Source organism: Pipistrellus kuhlii, unplaced genomic scaffold (genome assembly GCF_014108245.1).
Source record: "Pipistrellus kuhlii isolate mPipKuh1 unplaced genomic scaffold, mPipKuh1.p scaffold_m20_p_2, whole genome shotgun sequence".
In the NCBI taxonomy this organism is placed as follows: domain Eukaryota; kingdom Metazoa; phylum Chordata; class Mammalia; order Chiroptera; family Vespertilionidae; genus Pipistrellus; species Pipistrellus kuhlii.
In genome coordinates, this window is record NW_023425515.1 from 174,760,575 (window position 1) to 174,783,340 (window position 22,766).

Below are 22,766 nucleotides of genomic sequence, written 5' to 3' on the forward strand. Positions count from 1 at the left end.
CCTCCCTTCCTTCCTCCCTTCCTTCCTTCTTTCCTTCCTTCCTTCCAGTCTGCAGACCGATGCTCTATCCACTGAGCCAAACTGGTTTCGGCTCTTTCTTGTTTTAAAATAAATATACTTTTATTGAGTTCAGAGAGGAAGGGAGAGGGAGAGAGAGATAGAAACATCAATGATACGAATCATTGGCTGCATGCCCCCTACTGGGGATCGACCCTGCAACTCAGACATGTGCCGTTGACTGGAATCCAATTTGGAACCCTTCAGATGTTTCTGACCCCACACTCCTGCATCTGGCCCCACACCCCTGCATCTGGGGTCTCATACTGCTGGATCTGAAACTCACTTCTGTTACTTTTAGAGCTGGGCAATCGCCCTGTTTCTCTGCTGTGTGCTGAGACATGTGCCATGAGGGGTGTCCTGAGAAGACGCCGAGTGTGATGCAGGGCAAACTTGATGGGTTGGGGTTCTTATTGCCCCTGCCCGCAGAGGGCAGTGATGGCACAGAGCCTGGCATAGAGGAAGCTTTCCCGCGGCTGTCTCTGAGGTATGTAAGCTGTCCACACACCTGACATGGGGTAGGCATTCACAAGAAAACATCTTTCTCCCCCTTACCCTAGTCCTATGCCCTTTTTCTCTGAGACACAGGGAGGCAGAGCAGGGAGGGGGAGACAGATGTCCTCATCAGAAAAAATCTCATGTGGATGGATGCTGTCTTTGGGTTAAAAAGGCAAAACCTGGGCCAGGCAGTGACTGTTGGAGAGATGGAGAGGGCAGGCAGGGAGCACCTGGGAGTGTTTCTCATTAGTGCGTAGACATGGCCTGTTGGCCTAATTAACTCTAAGATGCCCTTTATCAGCAGGTCACACGGGGCCAGCATTCAATGGACAGTGTGTCTAAGATCCACAAACACTGCAGGTCCCCAACCAGCACAACGCAGTCCCACGTGTGCACATTGTTACACACAGGCCACTTACAGGCTCGGTGTTGCACACACATGGGGCAGTGTTCTTTGTTTTTGTTTTACATTTATTTCTCGATTTATTTTTTAGAGAAAGGGAGGAAGGGAAGAGAGAAACATTGATTTGTTGTCCCATTTATTTATGCATTCATTGGTTGTCTCTTGCTTATGTCCTAACAAGGGATTGAACTCACAATCTTGGCATATTGAGACGATGCTCGAACCAACTGAGCCATCTGGCCAGGGCTAGTGCTTTGTTTCGTTCACTGCTGTACCCCGGAGCCTAGAATGGTGCCTGGTAGCAAGTTGGGTCTCCATGTATGTTTGTCGAATGAATGACGTAAAAAATGCACACACCCTACAGAGAGAGTCACACACATCTATCCCCCTTCCCATCTTCCCATCACACTGTTGCCCAGTACAGGGGAGAGGAGACGTAGGAATGGGTCAGCTACAACACTGTGAGATGTGCTCTAAGAAACATGTCACAGAGGAGGGAGTGTCAAGCTCTGCTAGTGGGGAGCCAGACCAGTGACACTGAAGGTGGGTCTTGAAGGATGTGCAGGAGATCACCCGAAGGAGCTGAGGGGGAGAGGTGTTTGAGGCAGTGGGCACACATGTGCAGAGGACTCTGGGAAAGACAGACAGTCAAAGAGCTTTTGCGTGTGGGCCAGCTGGGGAGCGATGAGGGCACCAAAAGGCAAGGTGCCTGGAAGGTCAGCAAGGACCTTCTTAATCATTGAAGATCCGGAACACTCTGCTAAGGAACTTGGATTTTTCTCTGTGCAGAGGAGGCCGGGGGGAGCCGCTGGATTGGTGGTTGATTCTCACGATTCTCCGTAGTTATGTTGTGTGAAGTCACCACGAACACTCAATCAGGAAACACTGAAGTTGGCCAGTGGGGGGAAATACAGGGTTAAGTTCTTGCGAGCCTCTGGTTGCAGTATTTTCACCAACCTGAACAGCATATAACTTTGTTTTATATATGTTTCTATTTCAAGACACCTTATCTCACATATATTGTTGAATCATTGACCCTGAACTCAATGGCCAACAGCACTCTGACTGGCGCCTGAACAAAGCTCACCTCACGCACGTATCTCTCCCCATGAGGCACATCACGGGCTTCCTGAACTTAGAACCGCTGGGTGGCACTGCGTGACCACGATGGTTGGGGGCCAGTCAAATAGCAAAACCACTTTCTAAAAGCACAAAAATGTGAAAAAGTGCCAAAAAATTGATCTCAGCTAGAACATTTGTTTGCAGTACGAGAGCTCAGACGAGAGGTCAGAGTGTTGCCTTGTTCGGTCTTAGCTGGGAATGTGCATGTCGGCAGCCTCAGGATTTTCACTGCGCTGTGTGTGCCCATGAATGACTGCGAAAGCACCGTGAGTATTGATGTAGGGTTAAACAAATACATCTTACTGAGTATACAAACACATAAATATTGAAGTCCTGAATGAGGACCATTGAATGTTTAGAAAGCTCCCTCTGTTTGAGAGAGGAGGCATGCGAGATCACGAAAAAAAGTTTCTGCAATGATTTGGGCAGGAGATGAGCCAGAAATGATTGGGAAAGTGGATAATTACAACTGGTGGTGTTTGGGGTCTGACTGGTTGTAGAGGGGAGGTAGGAGGAAGACCCAGGATGGTTCCTAGTTTGCTATATTGGTGATTTGGCAGGTGGTGGGTGTATTGATAGAAGTAAGGAATATAGGAGGAAAAGATGTTTGTTCTTAAAATATATTTTTATTGATTTCGGAAAGGAGAGAGAGAGAGAGAGAGAGAAAGAGAAATATAAATGATGAGAGAGAACCACTGACTGGCTGCCTCCTGCTCACCCCTCACTGGGGATCGAGTGTGCAACCCAGGCTCGTGCCCTTGTTTGGAATCGAACCTGGGACCCTTTAGTCCACAGGTAGATGCTCTATCCACTGAGCCAAGCCAGCTAGGGTGGAAAAGCTGGTTTTTGAGGGGATAGGGTAAGGTGATGCTTAGGTTTTTCCCAGATGTTTGGGAGTTGGTAGGGTCAGTGTCTTATGTGCTGAGTGAGGGTGTGGAGGACAGCCACATGGACTATCCACAGCCAGTGTTGGTAGGAATGGCTGGAATCCTCAGCCCCAAAGAGGGTGGTGAGTGTCATTGGAATGGACAAAGTAGCTTTGGGAGAGTGCGCTGAGTGAGAAGAGAGTCCAGGAGGAGCATTGACATTTTACGAAGCAGACAAGAAAGAGTTGCCTTCAGAGGAGAAAGAATAGCCAGGGATAAAGAAACGAGGGTAGGCAGGTAAGGGGAGAAAGTCATGAAAGAGCCACCCAAGGAAACCCACCTGCAGTGAGGCCAGTTGAGGTCCCTGGTGACCTTTGCCAGAGTAATTCAGCGGAGTGGTGGGGACAGAGCTTGAGGGCAATGGGCAGAGAAAGTGCAGCTTGCACCTTATCAGGGAGGGAGACAGGCAGGGCAGCGGGCAGAGGGATCAGGGCTGAAGAAGATTTCACTTCTTCCGCTCATCTAAGCATGCCTAGACAAAAGGGAAGAAACCTCTGGACAGCGCCTGTGCTCTCTATGTCCCCTCAATTTCCAGCCAGACATTTCTGACTTTTCATCATCTTCAACATGTTCTGGCTCAGGCTGACTCTTCCCTCAGCTCCCACTACCCTCAGCCTCCTTGCTTCCTGTCTGTTCTCCCTGTTAATGGGTGTGGGACATGGGGGTTGGACTCTTTCTGGAGACCAACACTCTTACCCCTGATGCTCCCTCTGAATATAGCAGGCTAAGGGCAATGTAAGCACTGTGGCCTGGAATTCCACCAGTTCACCATCAAGACTACTGTTCCCAAAAGAGAGAAAACTTTTTGGTCCTGGGGAAGAAGAGAAGTTGGTCTGTGGGGCTGTAACAGTGGGAACTGTAACCTACCCCTCCATTCATTTGAGATTGTTTCTGCAAATGCTGACTCTGGCTAATATATAATTTGCAGATAAACAGCATCCTATCTAATAAAGAGGGAATATGCTAATTGACCACCACACCCTTACAAAAATGGCAGTGCCCACAGTCAATAAGGAGGGAATATGCTAATTGTCTGCCACTCCCTCAAAGATGGTGGTGCCCACAACCACAGGACTCCCAGGGCCAGCCCGAGGTGCAGGCAAGCCTTGGATGGTGGCTGCCCAGCTTCCCAGGGCTACCCGAGGCTCAGGTAACCAGGGCCAGCTGAGGCTTGCTCTGACAGCAGTGGCAGCAGCAGAGGTGTGATGAGGGCATTGCCTTCCCCTGATCGCTGGGTTGCCTTCCATCCCTGAGGGCTCCCAGATTGTGAGAGGGGGGATGCTAGGCTGAGGGACCCCACCCCCCACCCCCCACCCCCACACACACATGCACTGGGCCTCTAGTGTTTGTATAAGAATCCTAGGAACTAACTTCAGAAGATACAGACTCCAACCTTTAGTCACCCCAGTTCCGAGAGATTTGCTGACTTTCATATGTAAAACCAGGATGACAAAGACAGGATGACCACACCAGACCATCACTTGACCAGTTTCGAGGTCCTTATTGAAATAGATGGTGCTGGTTTGCATGTAGAGAAGTTTTCAATCCCATCCTCTTGATTTCTTTGTTCTGCTTTGCCTCTCCCTCCTTATAAAGGAGGGCTTTGTGATGAGAGTGCCTCACCTTTTCAGGTAGCTGGCACTTGAATAAATCAGTTTCCTTTTTCACCAGCATCTGTCTCATGAGTTTAATTTTTGTGGCTGCAGGCAGCAAAAATTGGGTTTCAGTTATAGGGCCAGATGGTTTCCATTCATTCTACTTGGAAGAGATAGAAAAGTGAATTGATGCCCCAATGGGAACAGCCAATTGACTGACAGAAGTTAGGGAATAAATCCACCTGCCTCTGAAATAAGAAATTAAGAATATACAACTCATGTAAAAACTGCTGTTTGAATTTTTAAACCCTGCTAAGGCAATTTTCCTGTGCCTGGGACCATAACCTTTGGAGATTAACCACTGAGTTCTGCTTCTGCAAGATAGGGCCACATTCCAATGTCCAGCAGGATGTGACTGGAAATGACCCTACGGGCTGACCCCAGTTTTTAGAATATAGTCTTTAGGATTCAGAATTTAGAACAAAGGAAAATTCCCGTGGTTTGAACTGTTGCAGAGTTCCCGAGCAGTCAGATGGTGCATGGGGAAAATTTGAAGAGACTTGCTTTGTTCATCATGAGATGGGCTTAGGAAGGATGAGTTCAAGTTCTGGGCAAGTTTACAGGCAGAACTTTCTTTTCTTATTAAAAAGCCAGCCCTATGTACACTTAGTGGTTATCTCGATGCTGGCCTTGAAAAACAATGCTGTTCTATCCAATTGAAAAGTGCACCTGGCATGGTATTGAGATTGTGGGCATATCTGGTCTCTGGCCTGCAAGGTCAGACAGCTAAGTTTATCTTCATCATTCTTCAAACGGGCTAAAGCAAACTAGAAAGCAACATTTTATCTAGGAAGAACAGCAGAAAATTCCAAACAACAGTTTGAAACAGAATGGGGGTTTTCCTTCTCAGTACCTTTAAAAATAACTACCTGCCCCTAAAGCAGCACAGTCGTTTGGAGTCTGCCTGCGTGTGGTACTCTTGCGGCTGCCCTGGCAAGATATTTCAATAAATTCTTGCCTGCTTTTTTAAGTAAATCACCAGCCTCCGGTGGTCTTATTTTGAACCCAGGATTCGACCCCACAACAGCCTCCCCACCCTTCTGTTGAGATAACTGTGAGGCCCATGTCCTACTTTCCCCCCAGGGATCTGTCCCCAGTAGGATGAGGCTCAGTTGGCTGTGTGACTCACTCCATCACACACCCTTTATCAACATCCTTCCCTTCCCTGCCTCACTTCCAATCTCCGTGCTGCAATTTTTCAGGGCTACCTTCCAAATAGACAACTTGCATGCAAATCCATGTCTCACACTGGGCTTTTATTATTTACTTATTTATTGAATTGATCGGAGTGACATTGGTTAATAACATTATATAGGTTTCAGATGTACAAATTTATAATACATCATCTGTATACTGTATTGTGTGCTCACCACCCCAAGTCAAGCTTCCTTCAATCACTATCCACCCTTTACCCTCTTCTACTTCCTTCTACCTCCCTTCACACTTGGCTTTTGGAAGAGCCCAAACTGAGACAACTCTTGCTTGAATAGACAGCAATCTCATTTCCTGTGGAATTCTCTCATCCTTATTCTAACCAGCCACATCTCACAGAGCTTGCTCTCCTATTGACTGTTAATTGACCTGAGGTGGGAATGGTCCCAAATTGAATGAATTAGTTATACTTCTTTGCTCAGTAGATTGGCCCACTGTGACAACATAACCCACCCTGACCTTCCCTTGGATTTTTTCTTTTCTTTTTGCACTTAAACAACTTATTGATTTCAGAGAGGAAAGGAGAGGGAAGGAAGAGCTAGAAACATCAATGATGAGAATCTTTGATTGGCTGTCTCCTATGCGCCCCCTATTGGGGATTGAGCACTGCAACTTGGGCATGTGCTCTGACTGGGAATCAAACCGTGACTTCCTGGTTCATAGTTAACACTCAACCACTAAACCCCACTGTATGGGCTTCCCTGAGACTTTTGAACATGGGGCAGAAGTATCCATCTGATGATAAATTCAATGTGAAGTGAGGCTCTGGATCGGTTCGTGGCCTGCTGTTTGGAAATGTTCTGCTGTATAGACAAATGTTTCTGGGACAGAAAGGAAACAGAAACAGGAGAGGAGCAAGTGAGTGCTTAGAAGGCATCTGTGAAAGCAGCTCCATTCATCTTTGGAGCCCAGCGACATGTTTTCATTCCCACATGCAGATGAGCACTATACTGTCCCTGTGCCTGAGCCTGTTTCATTTAGGCTTCTGTCAGTTGCAACCAATACTTTGTAATCTTCTAACAGGTTTGCCGTTTAACAGAGCCTGGTGCACAATAGTTGTTTAATTAGTATTTGTTGACTGAACTTCACCTTCTGGCCCTCACTTCCCTCTTTTGGATGTTAGGTCAATAACAGGGCCTGATGGTAGGTGTACAGGGAGGACTGCATGAAGATGATAATGATGATGATGATGATGATGATGATGATGATGATGATGGGGGTGAAGTGGGAGGAATGGATTGGAGATACTTTTTCTTTCAAGCGAATCAATAAGAAGGGCAGATAAGGGAATGAAAGTTTATTGACTCTGTTATGAGTATGAACTAGCCCAACTCCTTGCATACATCAGAGTACATACTGGGGACCTGGAGGCAAATGCTTTGTTTGGCCTTCATGATGCTAAAGAGACATTTCAATTAATTGCCAACATGTACAAATCTGGAGACTCCACATGAAAACATGGATGGGGGCTGGCAACTTAGTACCCATATTCCCTGTGGCATCAATAGCTGGAGTGACCATCAGCTGCCCCCTTTTGATGGGGCATCCACTCTTCAGTTTGCTACAGACCCCACCATGTCCCTTCATTCATGCATGCTGCTACTAGCCTGGCCCTTAGTCATTTGAGATTGCAATCCTGGATATTCTCAGACAACCTTCCCAACAGCCTTGCACGGTGGGTGTCCTTAGCCCCATTTTACAAATGATAAAATGAGGGTCAGGGGTGAAGGGATTTGCTCCCTTGTTTTTTATTCTTGTTACACAACAAGACGGCACTAATATCTGGCCTTGACCCTAACCCTAACCCTAATGGCCTTGTGGAGATTTGAAGACAGAAAGAACTGAGCTACAACCCCAGCTCCATTATTCAAATCTCCACAAGGCCATTAGGGTTAGGGTTAGGGTCAAGGCCAGATATTAGTGCCGTCTTGTTGTGTAACAAGAATAAAAATTAGGGAATAATGGAGCTGGGGTTGTAGCTCAGTTCTTTCTGACCCCAAAGTTCCTTCTGTGTCACAGCATGGGAACTGTCTGACTGCATTTGTAGGAGTAGGAGTAGGTGGAGAGGTTTTTACTATTATTATTTTTTTTAAAAATATATTTTTTAATTGATTTCAGAGAGGAAGAGAGAGGGAGAAGAGATAGAAACATCAACGATGAGAGAGAATCATTGATTGGCTGCCTCCCACACGCCCTCCTCCCCCCAACCTCCCGCCTCCCACCTCCCGCCACAGGGGATTGAGCCTGCAACCTGGGCATGTGCCCTTGACTGGAATTGAACCCAGGACCCTTCTGTCCGCAGGCCGATGCTCTATCCACTGAGCCAAACCAACTAGGGTGAGAGGTTTTATCAGTGATGGGAAGTGGGAGGTGCCATGGATAGAGACAGATAGGTTTGAGGGGAAGATGTCCTGTCAGACTGGGACATGGCCAGTTGAAGGGACCACAGGCTGTCCAGGCAAAGGGGTTCACTCCTGGGTAACTTTTAGGACATGGAAACTGGGCCTGGTGGGCTGAGGTAAACAGAGAAAGGAATGGTTGTGGCTGATTAGCCAAGGGAGAGGCAGGAATGATGTCAGAGCCTAGGTGGCCGGAGATCAGGATTGGGGTAGGGGGAGGAGGAGGAGGGTAGGAGTGGGGGGAGCGGCCTGCTAGAGGGGATTGTGGGCCCAGATTTAGCGTATTGAGTTTGTACATGAGGGATTTACATGGGGAGATGTTCCCGGGAGAGTTGGCTGGACAAGGCTGGAGCACCAGTGAGAGCTCCAGGCTGGAGATAATGGTCATGATGACGCTGTGATGTCCAGGACAGACAAAATGACTCAAGTTGGGAAATCAGGGTCTCAGTATTGGCTGGAGGCTGGAGAGTTGCCTCCCACTCACTCTCTCTGACCTTCTACAAGGTAATGAGGATGCTCTTCCCTCCCCACACTGGGCTTCCCTGGAGATGTTTGAGTAAAATGAATGAGACTGAGGCAGGCAGGGAAGGAGGGAGGGAGAACTGGTTATGGCTTCCCCTGGGCTCCAAGTGGATAATTACACAGCTCTCTCAGTCCCAGGACTGGGCCAGGAGGCAATCCATAAAGACAGCCTCTCAAAATTAGTGGGACTCCAAGGGGTTTGGGGCTCTAAGGAGAGCCATGATTAAGGGAGGCTGAGGCAAGATGAATGAGAGACAGGAAGACATTGTCTGACAGAAAGGGTTTGAGAGGCAAGGTCTGAAACAGTTGAAGAGAAAGATAAAGGAAACTGAAGCCCAGAGAGGTTAAGTCACCTGCTCAAAGTCACACAGCTGTGAAGCTGGCATTTGGCCCCCGTCTGCCTCCTTAGCACATCATCTTAACTCACTCAGTGGTTTGGCCTTTGTCTTCACTGAGAAGCCAGTGGGGAATGGACTGCAGTAAACCTGGACCGGTACCCAGGGAATAGCACTGATTTCTGGAGAAGGTGAAGGAGGAAGATGGACCAGCTTCTCCTTGTCCCTCAAGGATTCAGCTCAGACTGGGACCCCTCCCCCACTGAAACTGAGGGCTTGCCCTCTGCCTTACCAGCAAGCATTTCTTCCTCTATCTTAGGGGTGTCGAACTCAATCAGAGAAGGGGCCAAAATCTAAAATCCAGCCTAAATCGCGGGCTGAATGGTTTACTGAACAGTCATAAACTGTCATTGTGATGGAAACGCAGCGGAGTGCAGTGATGACAGCGCGGTGCGGGCCACATTGCAAGGCCTGGCGGGACGGATTTGGCCCGCGGGCCTTGTGTTTGACACATGTGCTCTATCTAGATCTTATGGAAGGGTAATTGTTTTATTTTCATGTCTCTTCTCCCCTAGGCCACGAGCCCTTGAGGGCAGAGCTAGAGCTGCAACATCTCTATCTTGGCACAGAATGCACAGTACCTTTAAGACCAGCAACAATGCAGTGAGGAGGTGTGATGATCATCACCCCCATTTCACAGATGAAAAAACTGAGGCCTAAAGAGGTTAAGTAACTTTTTTTTTTCCTGTTCATTTTGAGCATGCCAAGATTACTTCTATCTAAAGGCCTTTGCATTTATTCTTTCCTGTCTGCAGTTTTCTGTCTTCAAATCTCCACAAGGCCATTAGGGTTAGGGTTAGGGTCAAGGCCAGATATTAGTGCCGTCTTGTTGTGTAACAGGTAACCCCACTATGTAGTAGCTTAAAAGAACAAATATTTATTGGCTCAAAGACTGTGGGTCAGGAGTTCCAGAGCAGCTCCACGACCACTCTGTGGCTTTCATGGGCCCTCCGCCCTCTTGCCTGTGTTGGCTCCTCCCTTCTTAAAAGAATATTACAAACTGTATTTTATGGTTGTGCTGATATAAGAATGGACATATTAATCTTTTATATTAATTTTTCTCATTTGACCTAAGATTTCTTCTTCCAAATTTTAACAGAAGTTGGAACATTTTGGGGGTCCTAAAAGTATTGTGGGCCCCGGGCAGTGTGCCAGTTGTGTGAAGTGGGTGAATTGGTCCCGAGTGGCTTAGCCAGTAGTTTTGGCTCAGGTTCTCTCATGTGGCTGCCGTCAGGATGTTGCACAGGCTACGGCCACAGGAAGGCTTTCCTGAGACTGGAGGATCCACCCCCGAGATGGGCTATTCCCATGGCTGTTGGCAGGAGGCCTCAGCTCCCAGGCACACGGACATCTCCTCAGGGCTGCTTGAGCATCCTCATGACATGGCACTGGCTCCCCCTAGAGTGAATAATCCGTAAGAGAGATGGAGAGTCAGAAGGAACCCACAGTCAGATGGAGAGCCTTTTATGTCCCATCTTGGAAGTCACACACAGTCTCATTCCATTACTTCTGCCATATTATCTTTGTTAGAAGTGGGTCACTAAATACAGCCTGCCCTAAGGGGCTTATAGGGAGGGATATTAAATTCTACTTTTTGAAGGCAGTGGATATATATATATATACAATATATATATATATATATATATATATATATATACATATATATATAATATATATATTTAGTGGACATGTTTTAGAAGAATTTGCTGATATATTTAAAAACTATCACACCTGGCTTCAGAGAGGCCATCCGTGACCACCAATTTCTCTCCCTACTGTCATCTCCCTAGTGCTAACAGTGTGGCGCCACCCGAAACTACCGCGTTCATTTATCTGCTTAGCTAGAAAGTAAGCTCCCTGAGACGGGGATCTTGTCTTTCTGTTCACTGCTACTACCCCAGGGTCTGGCATAGAGCCAGGCACCTACCAGTCTCTCAGTAAGTATTTGGTGAATGAATGAATGAGTGAACAAATGTGGTGGTGATGGTGGGAGAAGCAGGAACTACTTCAAGCAGGTGGTTGAGGTGTACGTGGAGAGGCTGAAGCTCTCCTGGAGGGGGATGTCTTGGGATAGTTCCCAAAAACCCAGGGGTTTGGGAAGAAGAGGGGAGAGTGGTAAGGGGATGAGGCTGTCATGGGATTACTTGTGGCCAGGAGACTCAGATTGTTGGGTCTAGCAGGGGAGCCATGGATAGGAACAGGTAGGTAGATTCAAAAGTATTATGACAGGTGCATAGAAGGGTGTTCAGGACTCATTAGGCTAGATCCTGACAATGTCACCGAGGACTGAGGCCCTTTCTTTAGACCCACATTTGACTGGACGTTGCTCACCCTTGAGTGCTGGAGAGATGGGCTCCTCCACTGGGCTGCTGCAAAACCAGCTCACCTGCCTGTACTGCTCCATTTAGCCTCTGGGAGGCAGCAGAGGCCCAGGCTTGGCTGTAGCCCCAGCTCCCCAGCCTCACCATCAGCCATCAGCCAACCATAAGCCAGCCATCAGCACAGAGAAGCATTCCTCCACTGTCAGCTCTCAGATGGGTTGGGTGGAGGGGCGCTCAGGCTAAAGGTTTAGAGTGTCTACGAGTTTTCTTTCTGGCAGATGAGAGGGTGGTGCTTGGGGTGGTGGTGGTGGTGCAGAACCTGTCTGACTTTCATAAGGGAACTTGGACTTGACCTAAGAGCAATGGGAAGTTTACGGAAGTGTTTTAAGCAGGGAAGCAACAGCATCAGATCTGTTTTAGAAAGGTCAGTCTGGCCGCAGGAGGACACAATGGCAGTGGTCCAGGTGGGCTAAGACCAGGGTCTGCAAGGAATCAGCAGGCCTCTAGGCAGATGGTGGGAGGCTTCCTGGGAACAGCGTGGTGGGCGTGGTGCCAGACCCCAGAATGAGCTCCCAATTGCAACGGCTGTGGTGGCAGAGGGCTCAGGACATGGAGGGGGCAGCCTCCAGTCGCACATGGATGGTTTTCCAGGAAAGGTGTCAGGGCTGCATATCAGGACCAGAGGCCTGGGACCCACTGAAGCACAGGTGAAGTGTAGACCTGGGCACCAGGCAGAATTTCTGACCAGATCTGACTCCCAAGAACAGCTGCCATTGTGGTATTTATGCTTCTCCTGCCCACACGCCCCCAAAGGTGCAGTTGCCAGACATCAGGGAAAGTGTGGGGAGAAGATTCGTTTGGGGTTGACCCTGTTCTCGAGTTGACTACAGTCCTCAGCTTTCCTACAAAGGGCTACACCCAGGGGTCCCACTAGCCTTCACCCCACCTGGCTCCAGGTTCTCCTTCAGAGCCGGTGCTGAGTGGAGTCTGGCTGTGTGACCACAGGTGGCCGTGTGCCGGGAGGTAGCTGTCAGATTGGGTGTGACAGAGCACATAGCTGCCTCCCAGGGCTCAAGGAGGGGCCTGCTCCTGCTTCCAGCCTGCAGGCTCTTGTGTAGAGGATGGAGGATCCCTCTCTGAACCTCTAGAAAGGGTTGGGGTCTGTTTCCTTTTTCTCTTCACACGGACTGTTTCCTACATCTGGAACATTCTCCTGCTGCTCCTTTTTATCTGGCCAACTCCTATTCATCTTCTATGTCTCACTTTAAATGTCACTTCATTTGGAAATAATTTTAGTTTCTCAATTATTCTTGCTCAGTGCATCCTTTGTTTTTCCTACAGTGCATTTATTGCAAGTTATTATACTTTTATTTATGTGTGTGTGTTAACATCTTAATCCCTGAGTAGACTGGAAGTTCCCTGGAGGGAGGGGAAATTGTCTTTTACTTATCATTATATCCCCAGACCTAGTCCCAGGCCTGGGACACTGAAGGTACTCCAAAATAATTATTGAAAGAGTGAATGAAAGAAGGGAGGAATGAATGCACTATGGATGCCCCCTGGGGACACCTTTGGTGTGTTGAGAATTCACAAAGCCGCAGAGTTAACCTAGCATCTCCCCAGGTCATCAAATTTGCCTGATGGTAAGGAATTAGAAGCCTCATTTACTTATTAGTTAAATATTTTCCATGATAAAAGTAATGCATCTTCCTTGTCAAAACCCAATCAATAGGCATTATATTTTTATAATGCCTATTGATTGGATTGAAACAAATCCTGACACATTATGGAGTAGAATGCGAAGTCCACCTGGCTTTTAAAGAGAACATATGAGGCTTCAGAGACATTTTGAGCTTAAGAGAGGCCTGTGGTCCTAGCCCCTGTAGACTGGGTACTGCCGTGGTGGAGTCTGAGAAGCTATTGTCAGGCGATTGTGCTGCTGTGGGTGTTGTGGCTGCAGACCACAGAGCGACTTTCACGGTGAGCCTGCATTTGTCTGGACTCCAGAAAGCAAGCACTGGCCTTACATAACATGGAATCTGCTGCCAGATTCCAGGCAGGGCCTGGGGGGGAGTGATTAGGAAGGGAAGGGATATAGGGAGGCATCCTGGGGGTCATCCAGAGGGAAACCTCCTTGGTGGGGAGATAGAAATCTTGCAAGCATCCGAGGCAGAGAGTTCACTTACTAGGAGGAGTCCTGTAACAGGTCAGCTGTTTTTCCGAGGTGCAGAGCTGGCTGCCCCGGCTCGGGCCTTCAGAATTGCAGAGGACTGAGATGGGGTAGAAGGGATGCCATTGGGTTGGCTGGAGTGGGCAACCTATAGCTAGTCTAGGAGGCCAGGAGTGAGTGAGTCATGGAGAATGGCAGTGTTACATGGAAATACAGATCAAGGAGTGGAATACAGAACTCAGACCACAGCTCTGGACTTGAACCCTGGCTATGCCACTTTTAGTTACATGACTTTGGTCAAGCCCCTTTCCACTCTGAGCCTCAGTTTCTCCACCTGTAAAAGAGGACATCCTGATCTCCATCTTTAAGGTTATATTAGGACTTAGCTCTCTGCACATTAGAATCACCAGGGTAGTGTTTAAAAAACACTGATGCCCGGGCTTTGGTCCAGGCCAATTGAATCAGTATCTTGGGGAAGAGTCCCAGTGTGTAGGATGCTTTAAAAGCACCAGGCGGTTCTCTGTGCAGCCAGAGGGGCAAGCCCTGTAACAGGTGATCCGACCATAGCCTTGTGATGTCTCCAGCAGAGAGCGCAGAGAATGTTTCCCAATTAATCCACGGCAGCCTTCCCCAGCTTTGTGGTCAGTCAACAAGCTGTTTTACGCTTCTAATTAGGCAGCGCTCCTTTTCTTAGCTGTCCCCTCTGTGTTTGCTCAGAGCTGGGGGGGACCAGGGCGGTCAATGAAGTGCTCTGGTGGGGATGCAGCTGCCTCCTGCCCAGTGGTCTTGGGTGTGACAGGCAGATGGACCTACAGGGAGAATAACACAAGGCCTAGAGCAAGGGCCCCCTTCCCATCCCTACCTCCCAAGAAAGCCAGAAAAGGATTGTGGCTTAATGCTTGAACTTGGCTGGGGAAGCTTCTGGCCACCAGGAGGGGCTTATGGACACACAGAATGCTGGGCCCTACTTCCAGAGTCCTGGATTCAGTCTATCTGGGGATTTAAAAAACAAAACAAAACAAAACCTCAATGATGCTCATTAAAGCACTGAAAAGATGACTTTATTCAAGGTGGGGAGCTATTGCGATAGGTCTAGGGATCACTGTGATGGGATTTTGCAGTGAGGGAAAGAAATTGGGCTCAACTCTGAACACAGCGAGGCCAAGTGGGAACTTACAGGCAAGGAGCAGGGTAGGTGTCAGTGGAGGGAAAGCCCCTGAGAGGAAGCATCAGCGGTAAGGGGAGGGGGCACGAGTTCTGGCTAAACCGACCTAGTGGGATTCTTGCTGAAGGTAGGCCAGGGCGATCAGACATCACCTGGGGATGGAGGAGGACGAGGCACTGATCGGATATGGAGGTTGGTCAGATGTGGAGGGTGGGCATTCTGGCCGAACTGACTTAATAGGATTCTTGCTAAAATTGGGCAATGCGAGATGAACATGGAAATGAAGACCCGTTGAAAAAGAACTCAGAGGAGCTGAGTGGAATTTGGCGGAGGAAGGATCTCTGTTGGGGTGGGGTCAAGAAGTGTGTTTATGACAAATTCCCAAAGTGAGGATACTGGCCCCGGGGCTGCACTTTGATAATTGCTGACTTACAGAGGCTCAGAGAGAAGTCAGGCAAACAGAAAGACAGAATCTGCGATAAAGAAACCCAGGTGGGGGGAGAGAGAGAGAGAGAAAGAGAGAGAGAGAGAGACAGACTGTTTTCTGTCAGAGGGGAGGTGGGTTTGGGGCTGGGTAAAAAAGGTAAAGGGATTAAAAATGCATAGACACAGCAGTATGGTGATTACCAGAGGGAAAGGGGGTGGTGGGGGAGGAAAAGAGGGTACAGGCGGGATAAATGGTGACAGAAAGATTTGACTTGGTGATGAACACACAATACAATATTCAGATGTTGTGTTATCCTATACAATATTATACAATACATTGTATTATACTATACAATATTATACAATATTCAGATGATGTATTATATGTTTTTAATGCCTTGACCCTTTAATACAGTTCCTCATGTTGTGGTGACCCTCAACCATAAAATTATTTTCATTGCTACTTCGTAACTGTAATTTTGCTACTGTTATGAATCATAATGTAAATATCTGTGTTTTCCAACCTTTTGTGACCCGCAGGTTGAGAACCGCTAGCAGGGTCACCTAAGACCATTGGAAAACACAGATATTTACATTACGATTCATTAACAGTAGCAAAATTACAGTTATGAAGTAGCAATGAAAATAATTTTATGGTTGGGGGTCACCACAACATGAGGAACTGTATATTAAAGGGTTGCGGCATTAGAAAGGTTGAGAACCACTGTGTTATAGAATCGTACACCTGAAACCTATATAATTTTATTAACCAATGTCACCCCAATACATTCAATAAAAAAAAAAAAATAGGCCCAGAGAAGTGACAGCCCACGGACCTTCTCTGAGGTAGAAGTACTGAGGGGGCCAAGAGACCCAGGCACATGGAAGCAGAATCGAGGAGGGACAAGGACCCCACACCCAGATCTAGGGAGGAGACCCCTCCCTGGCGCCTCACCCAGGTTGGGGAATGACCAGATACCTCAGGAAAGTGAAAGGCTGCCCCCAAAGACAGGCAGACAAGGAAATGCAGAGAAGGGAGACGGAGGGGAGGATCCGGAGGAGGTGGGAAGTCAGGGCAAGCAGAGTTAGGTAAGTTGCCAGCTGTGAAACTTGTGCTGTTTAGACTGGCCCTGTGGGAGTGTTGGCCCATGTCATGACCCTCAGGGATCCCAGTGTGAGTGGCTTTACAAACAGTGGCTCCTCTGCTCTGCTATGGGTTGGCGGGGATGGCACCTTGCTCTTCTACTCCAAGGGCGGCTCCTATACCTTCTTCCAGGAAGCCTTCCTGATTGCACTGCCCATGGGCCGCTGGTCTCCAGTTGAGTTCTGTGGCCCCAGCCTTTTGGACTTTGGCACGTTGTTTCCAGTGTGACTTTCTTTTTAGCCCTCAGTGTCCCACGCGTGAAATGTGGGTGGGGGTTGGCTAAATCACCCCCAGAGCCCTTTCCATTGGAAAGAATTCATTTTTACTCTTTTTTGAACCATGTTCCCTGCCTTTAAAACTTTCTTGAATGAGGCCCCTCAATATATATTTATTCACAAAATACACACTCTATAAGACAGGCATAAAACATAAATTAAAGGGATGAGATAAAATCCAAGTACAAGTTACAGTCAGTGTAGATTTTTTTCTCTCCTGGGAGATCTCTGCTCTGGTTTGTGAGCTCCCTGAAGCCATCTCTGTCTCGTGTAGCCCACACAGGACTTTCTTGGCCCCGGAGAGGCTGTTCTGTGATTCCCCCCCACCCCCCACGGCAACAGGAAATAGAATACGTACTCAGCGCTCGCTATGAGCTAGGTGCCATGCTAAGAGCCTTGTATGAAAGAACTCCTCTAAGCACCATCACAACTCTGGGGTGGGTACCATCATTATCCCTACTTTCCAGCCGCAGGGACTCAGGCACAGAGATGGTGAATAGCTCGCCATGATCACACAGCCAGTAAATGGCGCCGTGGGGACTTGAACCCGGTCGAGCCACCAAACTCACAGGTGATGGAGGGTGTTCCTGCCTCGGAAGCCTGGCCCGTGAGCTACCTGCTCCGGGAAGGTGGAGGCCAGGCCATTCGTTTTCATTAGAACTGTGACCACCACAGCTAAATAGTCCCAGAGGACTTCCCCGAGCCGGTGCCCGGCGCTGTACCCAACTAATCTCCTTTCCTCCTCCCTCACCCCTACCCCCCCAGGTCAGTATGGCTACTCTTAAGGAGCCTGACCCTGGCGGGCAGAGCCCTCCCTGGGCACTTTCCCGTCACCCTGGCTGAGCTGGGAGGCGTGATTTCTCCATAAGCACATTAAGGGATGCATCCAGTTGCCCTAGAAACGAGACTCCAGTTAAGTGCCTGAAAAGTAATTATAAACTCCAGAATATTTTTCAGCCGAGCAGGTGGCTGGAAAATTAGAAATCTATTTCTGAGCCACCTTCTGCTTTCCAGAAAGACCGCGGTTCCGTTTCAGGCAGGGCTGCGCCCCTGGTGGGCTCCGTGGAGCGTGTGCGTGGACACGCGTGTGCCCACACCTGACTGGGTGCCGTGGTGACGAGCTAGGGGTGCAGCGGTGGTGCCCGCCCTTCCCTGGCGTTCCCTGCAGTGCGGATGTGGCAAACCGCCTTCTCTCTGGTGTCACACCGAGAGCTGGGTTGCTAGGACACCGGAGCTGAGGAGATGCCAGCTGATTTGCCAAACAATTTTTCTTCCAATTAGAAATAATTAGACAAAGGGAGAAAGTGTGCCCTTGGATGGTGACAGGCAGGCTTGGAGCTCAGGGTCCCCCAGGAGCCCTCAGGGCTTTGTGGCCGAAGATGGCCAGGAGTTCTGCCTCTCGAAGGGAGCCCCTCTTGGGACCCAAGCCCCCACTCCCGCAGGGAGAAGGAGAACTTTCATCTATTAAGTGTCTCCCTCATGTAGGTGTCAGGCCCACTGTCTTACAGGCACGATCCTTTTTCATGCTCATGACAAGCAGGGACGAGTGACAAGGGGGGACGAGTGACGAGCATCTTGTGCTCTCTTCAGGGCATGCCAGCCAGGCTGGGTTCCTCTGGGCTCCAAAATGCTTGGGGTCCTTGCACCTGCTCCCCCCTCTGCCCTGATGCACTTGCTCCTCTTCTCTGCTTGGTCAGCTCCCCCTCCCCTGCTTCCCCACTTCGGCCCCTGGTTAATTTCCTTCATGGCGCTCATTTGGGCTGGAAATTATTTTGTCTGTTCACTTGTGTTCTCATGTCTTCCAGGCTAGAATGCCAGCTTCATGAGGACCAGGGCAGTGTGTGTCTCACTCAGGGCACATGAGGGACTTTCAGTATCTGTTTGTGGCATGAAAGACTGAATGACTGAATGAGGGTCTCTGTAGGATGGAAAGGAAGCCCAGGCTAAGTGACTCGAAGGCCCTTCCCTCAGGTCGGCAGCTAGGAAGTGATAGATCCAGGCTTGGGCTTCCTAGTGACCTTACTCCTGAGCTGGTTATTTCCTGTGGCATCCTGCCACCTGGGTCCTTGCCCCCTGCTTCTTCGGGAACCCAGATGACAGGAGGCACTTCTCACAGGCAGCGTCTCATTGTGTCCTCACAATTGCCCTTAGGAAATGGGTTCTGTTGACACCCCCGTATCACGGGTGGGAACAGTGAGGCCCAGAGTCACTAAGTTAGTAATTGGCAGTCCTGGAACTTGAATCCAGGCAAGGGGACCCCAGGGACAACTACCCTACCCTGCCACATGATTTAGAACCCCCATAGCCACGATTTAGACCCTGAGGCCTTCCCTCTTATGAGGGGAGAATCATGCGATGCAGCTGGCCTCGCTGAGAGGGGGAGCGAGCTGTATTCTTTCTGGAGGCTCCAGGGAGGGTCTATCTCCCGGCTTCTTCTAGTTGTGACCGGCTTCCCACACCCCTTGTCTTGTGCTCTTGCATGATTCTAACCTCTGCTCCTGTCATCACTTCTCTTTTTCTCTCGCTCAGACCCTCCTGCCTCCCTTTTGTAAGGAGCCGTATGATTACATTGGGCCCACCTGGATAGCCTAGGGCCCCCTCCCCACTTACCGTATTTTTCGGACCATAAGACGCTCCAGTTTTTAGAGAAGGGAAATGAAGAAAAAAAGATTCTGAAACAAATAGTGTCCTAAAATATTTTATGTGCATTAAAACCCAACATCACAGTCATAAACACATGTAATCAACCCTGTAAAGCACATGTGTCAAACACAAGGCCCGCGGGCCAAATCCGTCCCGCCAGGCCTTGCAATGTGGCCCTCACCGCGCTGTCATCACTGCACTCCGCTGCATTTCCATCACAATGACAGTTTATGACTGTTCAGTAAACCATTCGACCCACGATTTAGGCTGGATTTTAGATTTTGGCCCCTTCTCTGATTGAGTTCGACACCCCTACCAGTGCAAAGTAAACAGCAGCATTTAGAACCATTTTAGAGCCGGGCAAGCACACAGAGACCACACAGAGCCGGGCAAGTAAAAAAACTTTTTTTTTCAAGTATATGTGTAGGCTATATTTGGACCATAAGACGCAGGGACTTTTCCCCCCCACTTCTGGGGGGAAAAAAGTGCGTCTTATGGTCCGAAAAATACGGTAATTGCATCTTCAGCGTCTCTTCTGCCTTGTAAGGCAACATGGGCAAATCCCAGGGGTTAAAATGTGGACATCTTTGGGGGCTGTGTTGTCTGTCACTGTCCCGGTGCCCATCTATCTTTCTCGGTGATTTCTTTCTTTCTTTTTTTAAAAATTAATTTCTTTATTGATTAAGGTATCACATATTTGTCCTCAACCCTCCATTCCAATCCCCCTTCCTTCCTCCCCCCCCCCCCCAACTTCATGCCCCAACCCCCCCTATTGTCCTTGACTTAGGTGTGCACACTGGTTAGGCTCATATGTGTGCACATAAGTCCTTTGGTTGATCTCTCCCTTTTATCCCCACCCTCCCTTTGAGGCCCAACAGTCTGACCCATGGCTCCTTATCTCTGGGTCTGTTCTTGTTCATCAGTCGATATTGTTCACCATTTTTCCTAGATGAGTGAGATCATGTCCTACTGGAAATATACTTATAAGGATCAAAAATGAGACAAGCAATTGCTCTACTTTCTCCCTCCTTCCCACCCCACTGCCCCACCCCGTCCCCGACCCCAGGGTTCACTCTATGGAGGGGCTGCCTCCGTGGACAGGCCACGTGTTTTCTTCCCAGGCAGCTCTTGGCCATGAAACCTGCGACGTTTTAGAATGTAATATCCTGGTGTTTCGGTACACTGAATTGTTGTTAAGTGCTGAAACACAGGCAGTTTTTGTTAGTATACCAATATTATTTCAGTATTTAAAAAAATCTGAATGGTGGATGTCTGGAGCCTTCCCGGAGAGCTTTATGCCACATTAAGATTTCCAACTGAACAAAGGTGCACTCATTCAGAAAGTGTTCTAAGCACCTCTCAGCCCTCCGTGAGACCCATTTAAGATCTCTTACTGCAGGTTTCATTCCCACACCTTGATGAGTGGCTGAGCATCTTTCCCTGTATTTGGGGCACTTGTCATTTCTTCAGAGCCACTTTGGGCCTCTGATAGAATCTGCCTAGAATCCGGGGAGGGGAATGGGGATGGTTGGGTGCAGAGGACTTTAAAGAAAATGGGAAGGTCTGCTACAGGGACTTAGGAGAGAAGGGAGGGAAAAGCTGAAGGGAGATTCCCCAGGTCCAATTCTTAGTACGCCTCCGCTATTTTCACCAATTTACTTAACAAACTCAGACTGTAATGTGTGCAGGGCTCCATTCGAAGCACTTTATAAATCTTAACTAATTTACTCCCCAACCAACCCATTGAAGTAGGTATTATCATTATTCCTGCCTCACAGACAAAGGCACAGGGAGAACAAATAACTTTGTCAAGGTCACCCAGCCTCGGAGGAGCAGACTGGGACTGGAGCAGGCATTTTGGCATTGCAGCCCATACATTTACCTCTGCACAATACTGTATTTTGACTGGTGACTAGATTCCCTCTCATCCCCCCTCCTTTTCCCTCTTGAGCCAGCTGCTTCCTCATGGGGCCTGTTCCTTCCTTTTTGATAATTTAATTTGGCCAGATCTTTCCTCCCCATCACCCTAACGGAAGAGACTCAAGCAGAAGGACTGAGGCAGCCCAGTCACGGACCCCACCCCATCTCGGGTGGAATGACAGGTGAGGACCACACATGGGGTTCCCTAGTAATCATAGAGTGCTTTTAACAATATTCTGGCATGAGCACTAGTCTTCCAATACCATGTAAACTAATTACTGAAACACCACCATCGATTGTTTTACACCAGAAGGACAGCCACTGGGCCAGGATCAGAGGCTACTTAATCATCAGGCCATCTGGGTAATAACCCAGGGCACTCATTTATAAAGAATTTCACTTATTTATGCATTCATTGGTTGATTCTTGTATGTGCTCTGACTGGGGATTGAACCTGCAACCTTGGTGTATCAGGATGATGCTCTAACCAACTAACTGAGCTAGCTGGCCAGGGCATTGCAGGATTTCAGACATCGCTGGAATAAACGGAAGTTTCCACACAAAACTCTGAGTTTAGCTGGCAGGGATATAAAAGAGCCCTAATTCTGTTAAGGTAGGCAGCACCATCTAAGGAATACTGTGCAATATCTTTGATATGCACTCTCCTTTACTCCTAAAAGCACTCTGTGAACTATGCATGAGGATGTGTAGTTTACAGATGAGGACATTGAGGCTCAGAGAGGTTCTGCAAACTATACCCAGAGTCACAGATAGTAAAAGCAGAGCTGGGTGTGGCCTGGGATTGCCTGGGTCCAGGGTTTGTACTTTTAAAAAATCCTCACCTGAGGATATGTTCTTTTATCGGTTTGAGAGAGAAAGGAAGGGGGGGGGGGAGAGAGAGAGAGAGAGAGAGAGAGAGAGAGAGAGAGAGAGAGAGAGAGAGAGAGAGAAACATTCATCTGAGAAACATCTATCAGTCATCCTCCATATGTGCCCCAACTGGGGATCAAACTGCAAACCTGGGCCTGTGCACTGACTGGGAATCAAACCCACGATCTTGCAGTATACGGGATGATGCTTCAACCAAATAAGCCACATCAGCCAGGGTAGGGTTTGTATTTTTGTTGTTGTTAATTCTAACTCAAGGATATTTTTTCCATTGATATTTAGAGAGTGGAAGAGAGGGGGAAAGAGAGACACATCAATGTGAGAGAGACACATTGATTGGTTGCCTCCTGCATGCACCCTGACCAGGCTGGGGATGGAACCTGCAACCCAGGTACACGCTCTTGACTGGGAATGGAACCCATGACCTTTTAGTGTGAGGGCCAATGCTCTAACCATTTAGCAACATCAATCAGGGTGGGTTTGTACTTTTAATATAATCACTCTCTGGCCTCCAAAGAGATGGATGGAGGGAGGCCTTGATAGAGATACAGGCCTAGAATACTTCTTCCACTCCTCCCATTTTGTCTAGCCTATAGTGAACTCAGGTCTCTGCCTAATAAAGACC

The 22,766-nt window shown here is 48.4% G+C and overlaps 1 protein-coding gene across 1 annotated transcript in view; it reads right to left on the reverse strand.

Moving 5' to 3' along the window:
* Positions 1-22,527, reverse strand: part of GJB4 (gap junction protein beta 4) — a 45,885-nt gene extending 23,358 nt beyond the window's left edge. Inside the window, exons 1-2 of the mRNA XM_036444465.1 lie at positions 22,486-22,527; positions 20,659-20,664 (exon numbers count right to left, since the gene is read on the reverse strand). The gene's annotated coding sequence lies outside the window, so the exon portion shown is untranslated. The remainder of the gene's footprint in view (positions 1-20,658; positions 20,665-22,485) is intronic.
* Positions 22,528-22,766: the final 239 nt, after the last annotated feature.